At 46.0% G+C, this 22,712-nt stretch overlaps 1 long non-coding RNA gene and 1 other non-coding gene across 4 annotated transcripts in view; one reads left to right on the top strand and one right to left on the bottom strand.

The window, feature by feature from the left end:
* Positions 1–22,712, bottom strand: part of LOC137218777 (uncharacterized) — a 189,810-nt gene that overhangs the window by 31,328 nt on the left and 135,770 nt on the right. The window lies entirely within an intron of this gene.
* LOC137220263 (U6 spliceosomal RNA) lies at positions 5,924–6,030 on the top strand. The gene has a single exon (XR_010941575.1). It is a non-coding gene; the product is annotated as a U6 spliceosomal RNA (small nuclear RNA).

Genomic DNA, 22,712 nt, shown 5'->3' with positions numbered 1-22,712 from the left:
AATTAACTAGACTCACCACTTCCCAAGACACACAGCCGCAGTCTGGTCTTACTCACCCCACAAGTTAACATTTCAGAAGGACTGAGTCACAGCTTCCCCTCCTCTTGGCTGCATGAGAATCCCAGCACGCTCCTTCCCAGGCCTGGCAGCTCCAACCCTCTTCTAGGGCCGCTTATGGGAATGCTTGAGGCCAAGACTGCCAGGAACTGAGGGAGTAGGTAAGGTGTCTGTGCACATGGAGGGACCTGACCCACGTGAGCTGGAGGAATCTATGATGCTGCCAAGAACCACATCAGAAAGATAATATTTGAAGAGTGAAAGTTCCTCCAAAGAATGTAAAATCCTTCGAGTGAGCAAGTGCCTGAAGTTCTCTGGGCATAACTCACTCAGGATGGACCAGAACGTGAGCTGCAGACAGCAGGTAAAATAGGGCACAAGAGAGCAGGGTGTCCAAGCGAGCTGAAAGGGATTTGGGAGGTGACCGATCCCTTCAGCAAAGAAGAAATGGTGGTTCAAAGCATTTTCCAAGGTCACACCGCTGAGGGGCAGCCCTGGGACCTAAACCCAGACTTTCTCATTCGTTTGTCCAATATTCACTGCGTGTGCTTCCGGTGAGCCTGGAGGGCCATTGGATAGCACTAAGAATATAGCAGTAAACCAAACAAGCAGGTTTTCTGTCTGCCCAGAACTGACTTCCCAGCGGGGAGGAGAGAGAATTTAACAGACCATTGTGGAGCATGGTGAGAAGTGCTATGACGGTGGGGGAGGGGTACAGTGCTGAGGGGGGCACAGGGGAGGGTGGTCTCATCTAATCTGTGGGGTCAAGAAAGGCTTCCTGGATTAAGTGATGGTACAGCTGAGACCTGAAGACTGAGGAGGCATGAATCCAGTGAATAGGGGTGGGGTGGAAGGACGGAGAACACTCCAGGCAAGGGGGGAATGCTACAAACCAGGCATAGTATTAGACCCTTGTTTTAAAGAACTTCATAAATATGGACGCTCCCACACTGAACAAGCACCCAGGGTGCTAAGAGAGCAAGAGAAGAGACCACCCGTCTACCAAGAAGAGGTGACATCTGGATCTTAAAGGATGGGTAGCACTTCCACAGGAACCGAGAAAGCAGATGGCTAGTCCAAGGCCGTGGGGATTTTGTGGGAAAAGGCAATGAAGGAGAACTTATGACAGGCAGTTCCTGGAACAGAAATTGACCTTTTTGGGGGGAGGTCAGTACATGTTTGTCAAATACTAAACCTCGGGGCTAACGGTCATTGGTGGGGCTCAGAGAAACACAGAGAGGTTTTCCTGGGTTCCAGTGGCTGTTAGTACAACCCTCCCAGATGCAGATTTTGAACAGCTTCCACTGCAGCACAACACAGACAAGGGGGTGACCCAGAATTACTGCCCACACCCACTGCCCCATGCTGCTCCACGGCCTACACAGCCACGGCAGCCCAGCGAGCGGCTGGTGTCCACGGCTCCCAGCGTCCCCCAACCCCAAGGACCCCAGGTGGGTGAGGAACAGTCACAAGGAACACAGTCTTTCAACTAATCAATTTTACTCCGATTATGGGATAAACACAGCAGACAAACTGATGTCTAAAAGAATTCCTAATTTCCCGTCCAGGTGCACAGATAAGCACATTGAAGAAAACAGTGCTGAAAATAATAGCGTCCACGGTGAAAATCCGGGTGGCACGTGGCCCCAACGGAACAAAGATGGTGTTGCTTCCAGTTCAACACGTCACCACTCGCTTCCGCAGGGGCTTAGGTGAGACAGCTGAGACGAGTCACACTTTCATCTTTGGGGCCTGGAGACTAGGAGCCTGGGACAGCCCTGCAGCCCCTGCACAACAGCCAAGGCCTTTAAAAGGGACTCGGAAAGAGGACAAACTGCAGTGTCGGTATCCTGTGGCACGTCCCTGTGTGTCTGCTCCGGTGACAGAGCCTTTAGGGGCTGTGCTCGGCACAAGATACTGTGCCCAAACGCTCTACCTGTGGGATGCTGAACATTTCAGTCTTTTACAGAACCTTTTCTAGACTGCTTTGCATGTCGTGATTGCCATGTGTTTTTTGAACTTGAATGTCACGCTTAATATACTGAAGGATTTACTTTAGTTTTAAATAAAAATTGATATTTTACTTAAAGCAATAATAATTACTAAGACGTAGTGAAGACTAAGTTCGGCTGATCTAGATGCAGCACGATGATTGTCTACAGCAACCCTGCAAGAGCACCTCCCCTTTTTACAGGTGAGGCCTCGACAGGCATGGGAACGGGTCTCTCCGGCTCCAAAGCTCACACTCTTTCCACGAGGCTACACCAGACAAGGAAACGCCCGGATGGACCGCTGCCTGGGACCCACGGGGGTCTGGTTAGTTGACATTTGAGGCACAGGATGCGGAGCAGTGAGGGATGCACTTAAAAAGGGAGAGGGAGGCCTATCCCGGGCCTGCACGACCCCGTGGAAGTTGTCGCAGGGACCACAGAGAGAAAACACAGGGCCTCTCCCCAAAGAGCTCACAAACTCAAAGCAGACAGACAAGAAGCCCAGCCTCAGGGTTGAGGCTGAAGGCGCCCTTCAGGAAGGACAAGCAGCCCCACTGCCGGAGCCACACGGAGCCGACCGTAGTGCCAATGACTAGGACCGGCAGGGACGCGGCCCCTACTCCACGCCACCCACGTCATCTGGAGCCCTGATCAAACCGTACCGTAATCCTCTGTTTTCCTGTCCCACAGGTCATTGCTTTTTCCCCCTGCGCCCCTCCCAGTTTTCAGGCAATACCCGGGAAGCATGTGTGTGGTCCCAGCAGCCTCAAGGTCACGCGTCAGCCGAGGGTTGGCACATGCTCCCAGCCCCCGCCCCCATTCCCGGCTCCGCCGTCACCACTTCAGTGCGCTAAGCCTCTTAGTTTACATTTCTGCATCTGGTTCTCAGCGGACAGAACCTCTCTGTCTGGGAAGCAGGGGACAAGGCAGAGCAGCTAGTCCCAGGGCCTAGTCAGTGGTCACTAAGCTGTGGAAAGGGACGATTCAAATTTTTTTTTTTTTTTTTTTTTTGGCCGCCCCGCACGGCATGTGGGATCTTATTTCCCTGACCAGGGATCGAACCTGCGCCCCCGGCAGTGGAAGTGCGGAGTCTTAACCGCTGGACCGCCAGGGACGTCCCACAATTCGAATGTTGGAACTCAGAATCTGGTTGGAACTACAGTTTGCTCCTGAATCGGATTCATTCCATCACTTGTATATCATTCACTTATGGTGCTTTAAGACCCATGTTGACACTGGGGACAGGCGGGGATTCATCAGAGTCACTGTTCCCAACTCCCCTCTTCCCTTGAAGCAGAGCTGAACAGCTTCCTGCCTCGCGTCCCACAGCCCCACACCTCCCATTGTTCACCTTGACTGAGAACTCACCGTGTTCTGGGAGTGCTGTCCTGTGCTAAAGCCTTCCACTCTTCATCTTAGTTCATCTTTACCATAACCATGAGGTAGATGTTGGTGCTCTGTGACCACCTAGAGGGGTGGGGTAGGGAGGGTGGGAGGGAGACGCAAGAGGGAGGGGATATGGGGATATATGTATATATAGCTGATTCACTTTGTGATACAGCAGAAACTAACACACCACTGTAAAGCAACGATACTATGATAGAGATGTTAAAAAAATAAATAAATAAAATAAAGATAAGGAAACTGAGGCACACTTATTCATTCAGTAATAGAAAACCTGGTCGAGACTCAGAATAGTCTCTTAAGGAAAAGAGAAAAGGGAATGAATCTGCAATTATTGAGCATCTACTTACTACATGTCAGGAACTATATGTTTTCAAAATGTTACCTCATTTAATCCTCCCAACACAGCAGGGAAGTGGGTTTGGATTTCCCAGTTTTCACAAATGTGCCAGACAGTCCGCAGTGAACTAAACAGATAAGCTCCCTGCCCTATGGAACTGATGATTCTAGTTAAACAATCAATCAGGCAATCCATTCATTAGATTGGGGAACACATGAAAAAGCATGTGAGATGGGGACAGAGAGTGGCAGGGAGGGGCAGTCAGGGAGGACTTCTCTGAGGAGGTGACACTTGAGCAGAGACCTGAATAAAACGAGGGAGCAAGTGCTTTTTGTCTGTAGTTGGAGGGGCATCCACGCTCAGAGCACTTGCTATTCACGTTTCCATCTCCCCAGCAACTAGTGCCCTCAGTGGGGTCTTCATACACCAGCCTCCACTGGGCACCTATTCTAGAGCAGGATTGGCACTCAAGTTGCCTCTCAGGCCCGTGCCCCCTGCCTCAAGCTGCTTAAAAGAGATTATCGAAAAGGCTTCTGGGGACCTGTCTAGGCCCAGCAGAAGAGCACAGCATGATCAGTCAGTGATGTATGTCGGCTGGAGCCTTTGGTGGCAGGAGCTCCCTGACGGCCAACTGGTTATCCAGCCACTGCATATGTACCTCCAGAACCCAGGAAACTACCTCCCCATGCTGCTTGCCCCACTGTGGTCCTCTACAGAATGAGAAATACTCTACAATGCTCATTGAGGCCTAGCTCATCTTAGCCTCCAATGTAGGCTGGAAACTCCTTGAGGGCAGGGCCCATGTCTTGTCTCTGAATCCCCAGTCATCTGCATGCCCAGTTCAAGGTCTGACATTTAGTAGGTGTCTAATAAACACTTGTTGAATTGAATTGAAAATTCACCCTGACTCTCTGAAACCTCTACTTTTTAGACTGTGGGGACCACATAACAAAATTCTTCTTCCACACATCAACTCTTTTGGGAAAAAGGAAATGGGTGAGGTGGGAATTAAACATTTACTGAGCACTTACTAAGTGTCAGGCCTATATAGTTTCCAAATGTTGCTTCATTTAATCCTCCAACAACTCGCTGAAGTAGTTGTTCTTTTCCTTTTTATGGAAGCAGAAATAAATCTTAAAACAGCCCTGGTTACAATTCTGGCTCTACCATTTATTAGCTGCGTGCCTCTAGGGATGCTTCCAGTCTCTCCGGCCCTGTAATCTTTTTAGTTCATCGCTCTGCCTCCCAGAGATTTGAAGACAGCAATTACATCCCCTCTGAGACTTTTCTTATCTCTGGGCAGCACATATCCAGCTATTTCCAATGTCTTTCATGGACAAGTGGTCGAGGGCATTGGCTCTGGAATTAGAATAACCAGGGTTTGTCCCTAACCACGTCACCTTGTGTACAAGTGACTTAACCTCTCTGAATGTTGGTTTTCCTAACTGTGCGACATGGGATACTCATGGTACCATCCCATAGAGTTGTTGAAAGGATTAAATAAGACCACAAAAGTAAGCACCTCACACCATGGCACACAGTAGGTCCTCATGAGATGCTGCCTCTGCTGGTTTTGAGTTCCACCCTCCACCATTTCAGCTAAGTTCAGGCCAGGTTGCTGGTGTCCAGTTCACATCATGTGACATCAGAACAAGACATTATCTGGGCCCCTTTGTTTTCCAGGGAAAACTGCCATGCCAGCCCAGATCCTGCCTCTTGCGGGGAAGTAAGGAACCGGAGTATGTGAACAAGACCAGGGTCATACCACTTCCAGGAACCCATACAAGCTCTGCTGATAAATCGTGACTCAAGCACTGGTGATAAATAAACTGGTGTTTACTCTAAACACAAGAGCAAAGACGGTGATTTGATCTAAACAGTTGGATTTTTATTACATTAACTATTTCAGAGCAACCATTGGGGAAACCTTCTCCACCCCAGGAGAATTAGTGGCTATAACACCAGGAAGCAGATCACTATCCTGGGTTACTTTCTTAAGTCCCAGAGGCACACTTTTTCACATGTCAATGTTTCTAAAATCAGAATGTATCTGATGATCAATGGACAACAATAATCAAGTAAAATAGTGCCAGGTTCCTCCTTCCAAGAAGTTATGATTTAACTGATGATGGTGCCCGCTTTGGCAGCACACATACTAAAATTGGAACGATACAGAGAAGATTAGAACGGCCCCTGCACAAGGATAACGCACAAATTCATGAAATGTTCCATATTTTTAGAGAAGAGACTTGTGGTTGCCAAGAGGGAGGGGGGTGGGAGAGGAATGGATTGGCAGTTTGGGGTTAGCAGATGCAAACTATTATATATAGAATGGATAAACAACAAGGTCCTACTGTATAGCACAGGGAAGTATATTCAATATCCTGTGATAGACCATAATGGAAAAGAAGATGAAAAAGAATGTGTGTGTATATATATATATATATATATATATATATATATATATATATATATATATATATATATATATATATATATAACTGAATCATTTTGTTGTACACCAGAAACTAATACAATATTGTAAATCAACTATACTTCAAAAAAAAATAATAAATTGATGATGAACATTCGAATAGAGGAGGCCACCACTGACTGAGCACATACTGTTAGACCCAATGCTGGATGCTAGATCCTTTCATTTTCATCGCTTTCTTTTATGTTCTTTCAGCATGTTTTTTTTCCCCTTTATAAAAAATAATAATCATTGAAGAAAACTTTAAAAATACAAGCAGCTCAAGTATCCCAGAGTTCCCCAGTAAAGAGATACCTAAAGAGCCCCTTCAGAATCTAAGTAACCATAACACAGTGAAAGCCTCAACTCGAGTAACTGTAGGGGCAAAAGCAAACTCCACCCACATCACCACCAGGTACTTCTGAGGATCCAGGATAGCTCTTCCTCTCTTGGTAGCCACCTCTCTCTCCAGACCTCTGCTCCAAACTTCTCTACCCTTCAATTCTGCCCATTCAAGCTTTCCCAAGCTGACATTGCATCTTCCCTGGTCTTCCCACACCTAGACGTTGATCTTCTCTTAATTCCCGAAAGCACAGGTGACACTAGAACTTAGTGTTTGACCAACTCTACTCAAGTCCTGAGGGGACTACAAGGGCACTACAAAACAGGAAAGTAAAATGGAAAAATGAATCCCAGTTGACGCTGATTCCAAAGACCAACATCCTTAGCCAACATAAGGGACCTCCATCCTCAGCCAAAGCGGGGCATCATTTTGCTCCGTCTGGGCTAACTTCATAATAGAGAACTCCCTCTCACCTCCTCTTCTCTGGGTTCCAGAGCCCCAATCCTCTCCCTCTGGGCACTGCTGGAGATGCCCAAAATATGTTATTATACTAGTTGAGATAACACTCTCTACTTTTAGAGCAAAACTCTGACATTCCACAGGCTTAAAAGAATACTTCCATCTACCCTTACAAAGTCCAGTCAGGGAGAGGGCAGGGGCCCATGCAGCTATGCACCACAGAGTCATTCAGGGACTCAGGCTCAGAGGATCTGCCATCTTCTCTGTGTGGTTGCCAGTTCGCCCTGGGCATCAACATCCAGTCTGCAGACAGGGCAAGAGAAGGAATCATGTGAGGAAGATTTTTGTGGCCAGTCCTGCAAGTGGCATGTGAAACTTCCGCCCTTATTCCATTAGATGGAACATGTGGCCGTGTCTCATTGCAAAAAAGGCTGGGAAACACAGGACAGCTTGTGCCCAATAGGAAAGGAAATTGTTTGATTTCTCAAACAATAGTCACTCTCTACTACAGGCACCATCATGATGTGCCCTGTACCCAGGAAAACGGCACCTTCTAGCTGATAATGCAGAACAATTTACCACCCACTCCCTTTGCTTCAAGCTCTCCTTCCAGACTAGCTTCTGGCCATGCTGCTCCAAAATCAAAAGCCTATTTCAATGTTCCTCCTAAACAATAAAGCAACCTCCCTCCAAAATAAAATCAATTCTGCTGCCAACCCTAGAATTCATAAATACTTGCCGTTGTTTTTGTGTGTGTTTTTTGTCCCCCTACATAGAAAAAAATGTTTAAAGAAATCACTCATAATCTTACAACTCTATTAATTTTAATGTGTTTCTTTCCTTTATATTTCCATATGCTCAAATCTTGCACAAACTTCAAAGTCCTGTTCAAACGATATAACTTTCTTGAGCCTGAGGCCCAGAGAGGTTAAGTAACTTGCTAGAGGTCACACAGCTAGGAAATAGTAGAACCAGATTTCTAACCATGATCTCTTGCCAATGCAGCATGCTGCCTCTCAGTATTCCTTGTAATTGTCCATGGCCTTTCATTCACCCCTGTCTGCTGGATGGTAATTATCTGTGTCTAAAATATAAATGACCCATCTGTGACAAACCTTATCTTCCTTATTAGAGTGTCAGCTCCCAGAAGTCCAGAGATATATTTGATTCCTCTTTGCAACCACAAGGCCTGGCCCGTAATAGCTGTTTAATTCTCTACTACCCAAAGAAGCAAACATCAAATTGGAAGCTACCTAAAAGGCTCTGGTCCAATCCACTGCCCAATTCACAGCCCCACTTCACATTTCACAGGTGACCACAGCACAGACTTTGGGGCCTAACAGATCCAAGTTCACTTTCCCCTCCACCACCATGTGACTTTGGACAAGTTACTGAACTTCTCACTTTGTGAAACCCAAATGAGTTAATGCACAACACATTCGATAAACAGTATTGATTATATTATTATTAATATTATTACTTATAATTATCATTATTATTGTCCACCCTCTGACTTTTCCAAATTGCTTACCATAGAAAGAAGTGAATAAAACCTTTAAGGCCTGGCAACAAAAAGGAGGTGAGATTTTGAGTGGCTTCTCGTGACCCTCAGGAGCAGAGTGGCGCAAGTACTCTTTGGGGGAATTCTTGACCCTTCTAAAATCCCATTAAACCTAAACACACATCTGTTAGCACACACCAAGCATGCAGTGTCTGCTTTCACCCAGCACTGAGTAGTACAAGGAGGAATATTATATCCAGTAACTCATATGGAACTATTTATCCCCAATCACTTTGTGCTTTTCCTTCAACTTTTCCATAGTCTTTGGTTTCAAAGGCCATTTTAGAATGACTGAATTTCCTTGCAAAGTAAGTCTCCCCCTGCCCCCACCAAAAAAAAAAAAAAAAGAGGGAGAGAGAGAGAGATTGTTTTAGGAAAATCTCCTTGGGGCATAGGGGCTATGAGTTTCCAAACTTGCTCTCTCCTGCTCTCCTTTTTTCTTTTAAATAAAAATTGCCCAGGAAACCAAGATGCATTAACAGTGATGGGGAAAAAATATGACTGAGTTGAAATGAGTTTGCAGCTTAGTGCTTAGCAGGGAACTCACAAGACTCTTTTAGGGGAATCTTATAAGATCAGAGAACATGAGGACTGGGAAGGACCTCAGAGATCATATAGTTCCAACTCCTCATTTGGAGGTAGGAAAACTGAGGTCCAGAAGAGAAAAATTAACTATCCAAAGTGACGGAGCAAGTCAGCCAAGTAACTGAGACTTGAACTCAGGTCTCCCATAATTCAACCAAATTAGACCAACTTCTCTAGAAAGCAGAGCCTGAGGCAAGGATTACGTACAGTGTTGTTGCTTTACTTGGGAAGTGAAGCCCAGACAGCAAGAGTGAAGAAAAAGCGAAGCAAGGCAAGCAAAGGTGGGCAGTGATGCAATGTGAGAACCACTCTTGTGTCTGCACCAGTCAGCAAGCTGGTTTACTCAGCTCTCGGGACTTCTCAGGAGCTGTAAAGGAAAAACTGCCTTTCTAGGTTGGAAATCTAGAAACTGCATCATCCCTGGCCAATCAGATGGTGAGTTGGCGGATAAAGAATAGTTCAGCTTCCTCACCCTCAGTCCGGATAACTTAGGCATGTGGGATACGCTGACTCCCAGACTGGGTGACCAATGCATCTGGATTTACCTGGGACTTCCCTGGATTCTGCACTGAAAGCCCCTCACCTCAGCAAACCTCTTGACCCCAGGTGAAGTGGGTTAGTTGGTCCCCCTACCCCAGAGGACCCCAGTGAGACGGCTCCAGCTGTCCACAGTAACTCCTTACTGGTTTCCTTCCCTTTCCTGTTCACTTCCCTGTGGGTGTTTCTTAGGATAATTACCCAATTAAACTGCTTGCCTTACAAGTCTTCATCTCAGGAGTGTCTGCTTCTGGGGGAAGTCAAGTGTCTGGCACATAGCGTGCACTCAATAAATGTTATAAGCAATCATATTGAAACAACATACACTGTCTCCTCCCTCTCTCTTCCAGTTGTTTTGGGAACTTGAGCAACGTGGTCATGTCACCCCTGGTCTGCTCCTCAGGCACCCCACAAGTCAGCAGTCTGAACGGGAAGTTAAATCTGATTTTGCCCACTCCAGGCAGGAGAATAGTAACTGAGATTGTCAGGCAAGGTCTACCTGGTATGGGCACATATTTATATATCACAAAATTTGCACAGCTGCTTTAATTAGGGACTTTTGTGCCCTAAAAGACTAAAGTGAGAATGACTAAACTACTCATAGAACACTATATACAATTTATCATACAGTTAATTTAAGTCCTTTTTGTATTTAATAATTCAGAATTTCTCATAGTGTGGTCAGCAATCCACCTACCTACATCCTAAACATGGGGGGGGGGGGTGGGCAGCTTGTTCAAAATGATGGTTCCTGGGTCCCACACAGACACCCCCTACTGAATGCTGCCGAGTGCAGCTCCATCATCTCCAAGAGATTCTGAGGCACATTAAACTTGGTGTGTCACCAGCCTGAACAACTGATGGAGGCTTTGCTCCTCCTCCTTAGGGAATCAGTGAGCTTCCTCCCCAGGCTCGGTTTGACCCCCATGGCCTCCTCCCCTTGTACCACCTGCTTTCTGCAATTCTCCTTAGGAGAACTTAAGTTCCCCTTACTGCTCTTGTCTAGTGATCTGGGCTGACACAGCCACTTCCTAGGGGACCTGTGTTTTCAGTCTCTGCTTCAGAGCTTGTTCAAGGTTCACTATAAACACAAGCCTTTATCCACCATGGTGCCCAGAGTAAACGCCTCCTGCTGATGATGAAGTAACCCAGCTGGCACTTGGCCAGTCCTCCCTGACCTGGCCTCCTATGTCTACCTGGCCTCGGGTGCAGAGAAGAGTCAGGACACCCCACCTTGAGCCTGGGTTGCCATCGTCAGAGAATGTTTTATTCTACTCCCTTTGGTGACAAAAGAAATGTATCCCTGGGACCCAAGATGGAAATGGAATTTCCCCATTGGGTAGAGCCCAAAGACCCTGACATTCCCACATGATGCCAGTGAGTATCCCACCACCACCACCCCTTCTTGCCCAGCTGAAACAGCTCGAGCGTTAGTGATGAACCACTAAGCTCCCACTATGCGGTCTCCTCCTATGTTTTCTTGTGTGCACATAGGTTTCTGCTACTACACTGTGAACTGCTTAAGGGCAAGGATCATGTCTGAGGGAACTTTTGATCCCCAGCAACAAACCCAAATCCTGGCTCAGAAAAGGTCTTCCAACAACATTTGCTGAAAAAAACAAGTATTTACATATTTGCTATAATATACAGATATATAATGATGAATGGTCAATTTCTATGCTGTTATCTTGTTTCTATTTTCTTCACAATACTTACCATTACCTAAAATTATCTAAAGTTTGTTTATTGGTATAGTCATTTTTTGCCCCTCAAACCCAGCACACATTAGAATGTAAACCCCCTGAGGGTGTTATGAGCTGAACTGTGTGCCCCCAAATTCATATGTTGAAGTTCTAACCGCCAGTACTTCTGAATGTGACTGTATTTGGAGATAGGATTCTGAAAGAGGCAATTAAGTTAAAACAAGATCATTACGGTGGGCCCTAATGCAATATGACTGGTATCCATATAAGAGGGGGAGATTAGGGCAGAGACACATACAGAGAGAAGACCATAGGAAGACAGTGAGAAAATGGCCATCACTAGCCAAGAAGAGAGGCCACAGAAGAAACCAATCCTGCCAACACTTCCATCCCAGACTTCTAGCCTCCAGAACCCCAAGAAAATAATTTTTGTTTTCAAGCCACCCAGTCTATGGTACCTTGTTATGGCGGCCCTCGCAAACTAATACGGCAAGAAAGAAATGGGTCTGCCTTGGTTACTCCTGTAACCAGTTCCTGCCACAAAGTAGGTGTTTAAGAAATAATTGTTGAATGAACACTCTGAAACTACAAGCTACTTCCTGTTCCTCGCCATATGCACATACTGTTTTATACATCTGAGTCTTTGCTATTCCTCAGCCTAAACCCCCCTTCCCCATCCAGCCAAAGAAATCCTATTTTCCTTCAAAATTCAGTTCAGGCTCATATTCTCCTAAGATGTCCTTGACCCCAGTGGACAGAATCGATCACTCTCTTCTCTGTGCTTTGCTGAACTTTGTAGACACACATCTACATCATTGTAGCTGCTAGGCTGTGAGCTTGACTTCAGAAACCATATTCAACTCTGATCCCTGCCATCCAGCACTGGGCCTGCCATCCAGCACTGATCCGTCATTAATCTGCCGAGCTCTCTGAATCCTTATTATGTAGCTGCAAAGCAGACAGTCCCTGTCTGCTAGTGACTTACTGCCTGATGGGGGACAGATCCATTAACACACGTGTCTGACACATACTGGTGGAGAAATAACTTTCCAGGCCCAAGATGGAGCCACTCCTGCCCAGGGTGCCACGTCAGCAAACCAAAACATAGATAACTTTCGTGCCCCTGTAAATGCTCCGCTTGCCAAGAAACCGCAGTATATCCGGTCAGCCAGTCCCCAAATGCCAAGCCAGCTCTGGGCTCTATACTTATTTCCTTGTTCCTTCTCACCACAAACAAGGTTGACAGTGTGGCCCCAGGCAATGAGATATTTTCTGTTTTTCTCTTCCTTGTTCTTTATTCTTAGCCCTATAAACTCTTCCTGCCTACTGCCCCGCTCTGCAGTTCTATGAACGGAAACTGTCTGCTTCATGAAGTTTGTTATCACCTGCATTGTCTTCTTTAATCTTTTTTAACACTAGGTACTCAAGGAATATTTGTTGGATTGAAATTTACCAAATTGTTGGTAAATTTCACATTCCCACTCTGTTGTTTGCTCAGAACCCCCATCTTTGTCCTCTCCTTCTGAACAAACCACCTCCATTTTTCAAATCAAAACTTAAGTCCTAACTCTTCTAGAATTCCCTGCCTGGCTCTGTACGAACTCACTGATCTCCAAGAGTTACTTCCAAACATGATTCACTGTAAGAAACATGAACTCAGCCCAGCTGTGAGCAGGGCGCAACACTTCCATCCTGGACCCCAGAACACTTCTTAACTCTGAAGCCAGCAACAGGCAGGTCTCTTCTGCCCTACACTGACCCAGCCTGGGGTAGGGGGCCCTCCACACGCCAGGGGCTGATGCAAAACCAGCCTGGGTTACACAGCCTGCATTTTGCCTTAAGGAACAAAATCTGCCTGGAAAGAAAACACTGACAGGAACCATCTGCCCTCCCCCAAAGCTTGAAAGAAGCTGCATGTGGACCACTTAATCCTTCCTCTCTCCCCTCGGCCAGGAATGAATTTCATTTGGAGGGAAAAATGGGGGAGCTGTGAGGGAGAGGGAGCAGAGAGGGGTAGGCCAGACACATCTGGACAGCTTTTCTCTGTAAATTCAGAAGACTGCAGGGAATCACTTTCTCCCCTTGACAAAGGAAATGGGCCATGGTCAGAAATTGATGACTTGCAAAACTCATGCAGGCAAAGAGGTTATTGTGCCTCGAGGTCTTTGGGGCTTAGAGAAAATGAAAGAGTAAATAATTTAAATGGGGCAGCTGTTTATGGTACCAGAAACCCGACCACCAGCACCAGTCAGCAGAGAGAGCAGTCCAGGGTCCCGAGGGTCATTCCCTTATCAATTTGTTCAGTTATTCAGCAAAAATATCTTAAGACGTACTGGAGGGTTTTTTTTTTTTTGGTGCTAGGGAAATAGTCACGGGCTTGGATTTATCTTCATCTCTAACAGCCTCATGAGGGAAACAGTCACATAAACAATAATATGCAGACCAACAGTCACAAGCAATCATCTGGAAACCAGGACAGATCGGGTGTTAAGTACTATAAACGAGGTACTTGAAAAAATGATTCCCTTAACTAGTATCTTGACTTTGGGGGAGGGGTGGTACGAGACAAAGCTTTAGAGAACAGGGCAAAAGCTGGATTCTGAAGATGGTTCAGGAAGAAAAAAATCTTACAAGAAAGAGGGCAAAAAGCATAGCGGTGTGAAAGTCAGTGCACATTTGGAGAACAGGAACAGTTGGGTGTTGGGTATGACCAAGGCTGGGAAATGTGGTGGCAAGTGGTAGGAGAGAAGCTTGTATAAGGAGGCAAGGACCACTTCTCGGAAGACAGGGAGTGTGTTAGTTCCACACATCAATACTGTGCGACCTTGTCCGTGAAAGTACGTACTCCAAAAGAGAGGCTGCAGGAAACAAGGGAGAGCTGAAGTCCAAAGCAGCCTTTTATAAACATAAAATTTATTTGAAACTCATCATTTCTCCTTTCAAAAAAGATCACGTGCAGTTTGCATTCTGCTTCGTAATATAATTTTGGCTTTGTTTTTAAAATATTTTCCTACCTCTTCAAGTAGAATGAATACACAGCAGATGGTTTTTTGTCTTCCAGCATATGGCCACGTAGCCCTAGGCATATGTAAACCCCAGTTTGGGGAGCAGAGCTTGTTGAAGGCAGAGCCCCAATCAAAGTTTTAATCAGAAGGAGATGAAGAAAGAAAATGAAGCCTTCATTCCTAGCTTCACCCGACTCAATCCCAGAGCCCCTTCCCCCAACAAGCAAGAAAACAGAGATAAAGGATACAGTTCTCTCTTCTGTAAGTGGACACAAATCCAGAGTTAACTTATATGAGGTCCCCCATCCACTAGGCATACATACTTCCCCCGTATTTTGCCAGTACCACAACTTATAGAGATCTTCTCTAATGAGGTGACCCAACACTTTATTCTCGGAACATCTCAGTCCTTGGTGGCCCTGTTCCTATAAGGGTCTAACAGTCTCTTGCAAAAGCTTATACAAGAGTACATGGTAATATGACAAGAACAGAGGAATCACCAGAGTTCCATCCATATTCCTCTCTGTTCCCTACTGTGTAGCCCAAACAGTTTCTCCTCAATGGTCAAGGTCAACCACACAAGGCAAGCTCTTTTCCTTTGTTTACCTCATGGCTCCAGGAACCCAAAGTGGCCAGGGAACCTCCATAACTTCCAATTTAGTAGAAGAATGACTATTTCCCCAGTGAGATCATTCCTTCCTTGGGTACTTTCTAAGGTTCAACAAATCACAGAACCCCAAACCAAGAAGCAACATGCTGAGAGTGAACCATTCAGTTCAGTCATAAAAAGTACCACCCCACTTCCACCTCTCAGTTCCTAAATCTATGGTCACCCATTCAGAATACAGACCACATCTGAAAAATGACACCCCAACCTTGCCATCGGTTACCTCCCACCCGTTGCAATATCCAACTCTTCAACATGATATTTCACTGTCCTTTAAGGTCAGCTGACAAAGGAGATTATGATAAAACCAAGGATTGTCATAATAATCAGTCCACTGCCTTATTTCTTTCACTGTACATATCAAGGACTTAAGGTTGGTCTTTGGGGCGCAACTGGGCATTAGCAGTGGTAGGAAGTGTGGAATGGAGAAGCCATGAGCTCAGGCAAGGTGTATCCTTCACCTCTTTTATTTGCCTCGCATCCTCTCAAGTGGCTTCAATTCCACCTATTCCTGCAGCAATGAGCCTGCAGGTTTACACTGACAGCTGATGGCCTCAGCCCCACCATCAACCTCAGGCTTTTTGCCCTGTTCTCTGACACTGGTGTGAGATGCCTACAGGGGCCCATTCAGTTGTCAGGCATAGGCAAACCTAGAAAGAGGGTAACAGCACTCCATGGAAGCAATAGACAAATGCTTCCTTTTTTTCATCACTTGGGTGGATAATTCTGAAATTCTCAGCGGGTCCCAGTGGGAAAACCCCAATCACCCACAGTGGTGGTCAGCCCAATAACACAACCTGATATTGGCTTTCCCTCCGTCCCTGTATTTCTCTTCCCAGACCCCCACCATTTTCCCTGGAATCACCTCACAATATCAATAACCTGCCCACAGGCACTTGTCTCTGGATCTACTTTTTGGGATAACCTAATCTATGAAAATTGCTGTCAAAAGTGGTCTTGGAGGGCTTCTCTGGTGGCGCAGTGGTTGAGAGTCCGCCTGCCGATGCAGGGGACGCGGATTTGTGCCCCGGTCCGGGAAGATCCCGCATGCCGCGGAGCGGCTGGGCCCGTGAGCCATGGCCGCTGAGCCTGCGCGTCCGGAGCCTGTGCTCCGCAATGGGAGAGGCCACAACAGCGAGAGGCCCGCGTACCGCAAAAAAAAAAAAAAAAGTCAGGAGCCCTCTAAGGCAGTTGGGATGGCTCTTTGAAGCCTGAACACAAATTTGGCCTATAGTACATGAGCAAGAGGTACCAAAACTGCCTAGGGAGAGCACTGAGGAAAGAGTCGGAGGCTCCGGAAGGTAAGAATGGTGTTCTCACATGAGACCATTTAGCATCTTGGTTTACCGTAGACATATCAAGCCTATTGTAGCCCCAGGTCAGAAGAGTTGAGCAGAGAGCCACCCAGACTGCATTTTGGAAGAGCTAGAGATCATTCTTTTAATCTGGGCCTCTCTTGAAGCTTCCAGTTTTTCAGGTCACTTGGCAAATGGGTGAAAGCAATACACCCAAATGTGGCATCAAGTGAGCCCCAACTTTTTCAGAGACCCAATTACCATCATGCCTCCTTCATAGTGGAATGGAGAACAGGAGAGACCATTTTGTCCTTGGAGGAGATAGCTGACATGCATTAGGTCAGGGAGGGCTCTGCAAACTAAGACCAGCCGGCCAAATCAAGCCCACAGCCTATTTTTGTAAATAAAAATTGGTGGGAACACAGTCATGCTTATTGTTTGCATATTGTCTATGGCTGTTTTATCACTACAACAGCAGAAGTGGGTAGTTTCAAGAGACACAATGTGCCCAAAGCTAAAATTATTTCCTATCTGACCTTTTACAGAGAAAGTTTGCTAACTCTGCCTCAGATCACTGGAACTGGACACTCAATTTCACAGGACGTACAGCTCACCCTCTGCACAAATGTATCTTGCCAAACATCTAGGGTATCTGTCATTTCTAGGTCTTACCCACTATAGCAGAGGAAAAAGTTTTCCTTGACCCTTTTAGGGTCTCTGGCTGGGTCTGAAAATTTAACTGGCAAAGACAGATTAACAGGAGAAACGTATACAAGTTTTATTGAACTTTTACATGTGCATGGGAGCAATCACAAGAGAAGCAAGACCCAAAGAAGTAACCAGAGCAGGAAACGTTTACATCTTTTAGACAGAGAAACAATAAATTTCTGAAGAATTGACAAGACAAAGGAGTTTGGGCTGGGGTAGTAAATAGTGAAGAAATAACTGGGAAGATAAGAGTTAGCTAACAAGGTTTGACTGTACAGATTTGTACAGATTTCTCAACCCCAAATCCCCCATCTCTGATGGTAAGAATGTCTCCTTGTCTTCTGGTAAAGGGAGGGTACCTTTCACAGCCGAGTTTTTTTTTTGTTTTTTTGGGGGTTTTTTTTGCAGTACGCGGGCCTCTCACTGCTGTGGCCTCTCCCTTTGCGGAGCACAGGCTCCGGACGTGCAGGCTCAGCGGCCATGGCTCACGGGCCCAGCCGCTCCGCGGCATGTGGGATCTTCCCGGACCGGGGCACGAACCCGTGTCCCCTGCATCGGCAGGCAGACTCTCAACCACTGCACCACCAGGGAAGCCCCACAGGTGCGTTTTATGAGCCATTTTGGAAAGAAGTAGGTGGAGGGGCAGGGGAGGGGTCAAAGGTCAGACTGACCTTCCTGCTTCTGCCATTTTCTCAAACTCCTTCAGCTTAAGATATTCATTGTGCCAAGGTGCCCTATTGTTACCAAGCTACTGGACAAGCATGACGTCCTGTAAGATAATGAGTCCATCACGATCCGGCAGAATAAATTGTAGCACGGATCTGGAGAATTTAGGATAGTAAATACATTAGTGCTCTCCCTACCAGATGTGAGCAAATTGCCTCTGATGTTCACTTTGACTCAGAATGGAGAAAAATGCATTTGCCTGTTCATTAGATGCATATCCAATGTCAGGGGCTCTATTGCTTAGTTCCAGAAGGAGACCACATCTGAAACACCAGCTCAATTGGGTTCACCTAATTACATGTGTGATAAACCGGTATCATCTCAAGGATCTCTTTACCCTGGCAAATGGAAAAATTAAGTGGGGATGAGCTAAGAGGCAACCTGCCTATATCTGTCAAGCCTTTGATAGTTGTGATAGTGTCTTCAGCTCTACTCAGAAATGCAGTATTTCTTTTGATGTCTTTCTTTTTGTGTAACTGGTGAATGTTAATGGCTTCTACGCTGTCCTTTCTCCATAGTAGGTCTTCCCATGAGTCAGGAAGCTGTGTGGAATTTCGGTCAGTTGCTGAAGATATCCATTCTGGCTCTGTATCCAGACTAGGGTAATAATGACAAGGAGATTTAGTGCTCAGGTTTCCTTCCAGAAAGGGAACTCAAGTGAGATCTCGATTTATCTCTTGGCCTGCAAAAGTCCTCCCCCACCCGCCATTTCAAACGGTGAACCACAGTACAGCTCTGAATCCCTAGCTTTAGCTTGGAGCCAGTATCAAAGAGAATTCCAGAAGGTTGGCCACATCTTTTTCCTTGGGATACAGTTACTGGGTTTAAAGGGCAGCAGGCTCCTTTGGGGAAGACTGAGAAGATGTCCACAGGGATATGAGGTGTCTGTGGAGCAACGGTCCATTGGGTTCAAGGGTTCCAGGCCTCCTATTCACCCTGGAGCTTAGGGACTGTAAACTGTCAGGTGCAGGGTTGGAGAGAAGTGTGGGTTGTGTTGAGGGTCGAGTCTTGGCCTGCCTAAGTTATAGTCCAGCAGGAGAGCCAAAAATTATACATGGAAATGTTTAATATCTAATTGCATTGCAAGACATCATGATATGAACACGGAAACTGGGAGAGCATGTACCCTGGCCCAGTCAAGAAAGCTTCCAAGGAAATAACATTTAAGCCAAAATCTGAAGGCTAAATAGCTGAAGAATCAGGGTACAAAAAGCATGACATTAGGGGCTTCCCTGGTGGCGCAGTGGTTGAGAGTCCTCCTGCCGATGCAGGGGACACAGGTTTGTGCCCTGGTCCGGGAAGATCCCACATGCCGCGGAGCGGCTGGGCCCGTGAGCCATGGCCGCTGAGCCTGCGCGTCCGGAGCCTGTGCTCCGCAACGGGAGAGGCCACAACAGTGAGAGGCCTGCGTACCGCAAAAAAAAAAAAAAGCATGACATTATACTCCCAATTTTTGTCCCAATTTTATTTTAACAATTGGATGTTTATACATGTAATTGGAGCATCCCTCTGCTCAGTTTGGGGAACATCATTTTATTCCGAGAACTGATCAAAGTACAATGTGATTGTTTATATGCTATATGCACATATGCATAGAAAATGTCTAGAAAGCTACATAATAAAGTGTTAATGGTGGGTATCTCTGCAAGGTGGAGTTATAAGTGGGTTTTTTCCCCAAATAAATTGTTCTACAATCATTCTTCACATACACAAAAAAGGCAGTTACGGTTTTGGTCATAAGAAAAAGAAGACTCATTTGTTTTCTTAGAGAGAAGCCTGTATATCGATTTTTAAGCCATTTGACCCCTTGACTCTCACCTCCAGCTGGGTCTGGCTGTACAAGTCTCTGCATTACACCTGTCATCATGAACTTCCAGAACTGAAATCTAAACCCTGGGAGCAGTGAGTAGCATCAGATTTGCCCAGGACTGCAGCCTTTAGGACCCTAGTCCTGAGCCAAGGGCAGCAGCTTTGACACTGGGCAGACGCTCAGCTTTCTGACTTTCTGGCACATCTGGCACTGGCTGCTGCCCAGGCAGTATGAGTCCTGTGGTCAAGTATCCCTGGGAGAAACAGGCCATCAGAGTCCCCGTATGTATCTGCCCCCTCACCTAGGAGCTTGGGGTGGGCTGCTGTTGTCCAGAACTTCACTGGCCTCAGATACAACGAATTCTTGGGCCAACAGCTTAACCATTTTTGCACTGAGGATCATCAAAACATCTTGAACTCTTTCTCTAGTATTTTAGGTTTGTCAAAACTCTCAGTCATGCTTGGCTGATTAATTCTAAATGCACATGGCTTAAAAAGGAGCAGGGGGAGAGCAAATGGGATCCTTATGGTTTCATTCATTCACACCTAATTCAGCCAGATGTGGGAGAAAGCTGGGGGAGGAGTACCAGATGCCCTGCTGGAGTATTCCATCAAGGTAGGAGGCTGACAGGGACCTGGGCACTCCCTAGCCAGAAAACCCAGATACTTGTCCCATCTTTGCTAAGTGCCTTCTCTTGTGCCAGGCCCTGGGCTAGGCACTGCAGACACAGGGTGAGCCATGCACATTCCCTACCCTCCAAAGGTTCAAAGTGCCATGTCAGAGATGAGTATATAAGCAAATAATTCCCCTAAAGAGTGTCAGAGACGTACAGGAAGTAGTGGGACATCAAGGAAGAGGGATTCCGTTCTGCCCAGAGTGTAAAGAAAGCTTCAGAGATGAAAATAATGCTAATGCTTGCCCTTTACTGAGTACGCGTCATGTTTATTCATTTCCCAGGGCTGCCTTCACAGATTGCCAAAAACTGGGTAGCTTAAAACAACAGAAGTGTATTCTCGCAAGTTCAAGATGCCAGAAATCAAGGTGTCAGCTGAGTTGGCTCCTTTTGAAGGTTCTAAGGGAGAGTCTGTTCCATGCTTCTCTCCTGGCTTCTGATGTCTCCCAGCAACCCTTGGTGTTCCCTGGCTTGTAGCTGCATCACTCCCATCTCTGCATCCTCCTTCATCATACGACCTTTCTGTTCCGTGTGCCTCTTCTTCTTGTAAGGATACCGGTCTTTGGATTTAGGACACACCCTCAATCCAACACAATATCATTTCAAAGTCCTATTTCCAAATACATTTAAATTCACTGTACAGGGAAGTTAGGACTTGAACATACGTTTCTGGAGGACACAGTTACACTACACCACATTTCAGCCCCTTACATACATTATATGATTTAATTCCCACAACAACCCCATGAGGCAGGTACTATCATTAGCCCTGTTTTAGAGATGAAGAAGCAGAAACTTAAAAAGGTAAAAACCACACAGCCAGTAAGACAAAAAGCATGGTTTGAACCCAGGTCAGACAGACTCCAAAGCCTTGTCCTTAGCCAGTGTGCTATTCTCTGGAGTTGAGTCTTGAATGGCGGCTAGTTGTTTATCAGGCAGATGACAAAGTACCTGGGAGTTACTCTTTCCAAGGAGACAGAGCTGCTAGGACAAAGTCTTGCAGGAGGGAGTCCTTGTCCTGAATCAGACACTGAGTCACTGGGATTTGGGGCAAGCCACTTTTCCTCTCTGACTGAGATGCCCGACTGCCTCCTGTCCTTTTCACATCACTGCTGGGGCCACGTGACTCACTTTTAAAGATCTGGCTGTATGCCAGACTCTGGAACCTGTCATGCCCCTCACCAAAGGGACCTTAACTGAGGACACTCCACGTTAAATCAGCCTGCCTCTAATCCCACTCCAGCAGTGAACCCCTGTGTGGCTGAACCTCCTTCTTATAATAATGATGACCAAAATGTAATGAGAATTTTCTATACACCAAGGCTATGCTAAGTGTTCTACGTGCTTTGTCTTATTTAATACTCACAACAATGTAAGGAGGAAGGTACTGTTACTCTTCCCAGTCCATGGATGAAGAAAGTGAGGCTTGGAGAATTTTCCACTTGCCCAAGATCATACAACTATTACGTGACAGAACTGAAATTCAAACTCATGAGTTCCGACCCCATAATGTACACTCTTGATTACTACACAACCATATTCTGTACTTGTCTAATTCATCTCTCCCTTCAGCACTCAGCACAGGACCTGGCATGTAGCCACCATGGCCAGACCTCCCTGCCCTGGAGCAAAATTCTTCTACATCACCAATTACCCATCACCATGCTCTCCAGAGACCATTCTTCCCTGCGGGCCGGGACTGGATGCATCCGAGTTTGAGCTCACTTCTGAAAGCTCATGACTCCCATGTTTGGCCTAGTCTCCAATTCCAGGACCCTACTTTTCAGGTCCGTTCCTCTACAGACCCAGTAATAGTGCCTCATCCAAAAAATGCAGCCTCAGATTCTTCACTTGGGAAAAGAGTGTGTTGAATCAGGTGAGTTTTGAGTTGAAATTCTACTTGAAGTCATGGTTTACCTTGCCAATCAAAGTGAACCCATTCTCCAGTCAATTAAGTGAATTACATAGATATTTTTAACTAAAAGATTTTCTTTGTCTCTGGGTTACATGGGTAGCATTATGGCATGTTGTCTCACTTGTGTGTTTAATGTTCAATGGACAGTGAAGTAGTGAAAAAGAGCAGTGAATTTGGGTTCAAATGAAAATGCAGTAATCAGCAGTGGGACTTTAGGTAAGTACTTGTCTCAGTGGTTTTTAATTTTGTCATGTATGAAATGAAGACATAACTACCCTGTGAGGGTGCCTGACGGACAGCAGAGCACTGGAGGCAAGAGTAAAAAGAAGAGGAATATCACTACCCACCTATTAGAATGGCTGGAATATATAGCTATCTGCATCACTTTGCTGTACACTGGAAACTAACACAACATTGTAAATCAACTCTATACTTCAACTGGAAAAACAAAAGAATGGCT

The sequence above is a fragment of the Pseudorca crassidens genome, chromosome 2 (genome assembly GCF_039906515.1).
Source record: "Pseudorca crassidens isolate mPseCra1 chromosome 2, mPseCra1.hap1, whole genome shotgun sequence".
Lineage (NCBI taxonomy): Eukaryota > Metazoa > Chordata > Mammalia > Artiodactyla > Delphinidae > Pseudorca > Pseudorca crassidens.
This window is presented reverse-complemented; position numbering and strand designations above follow the sequence as displayed.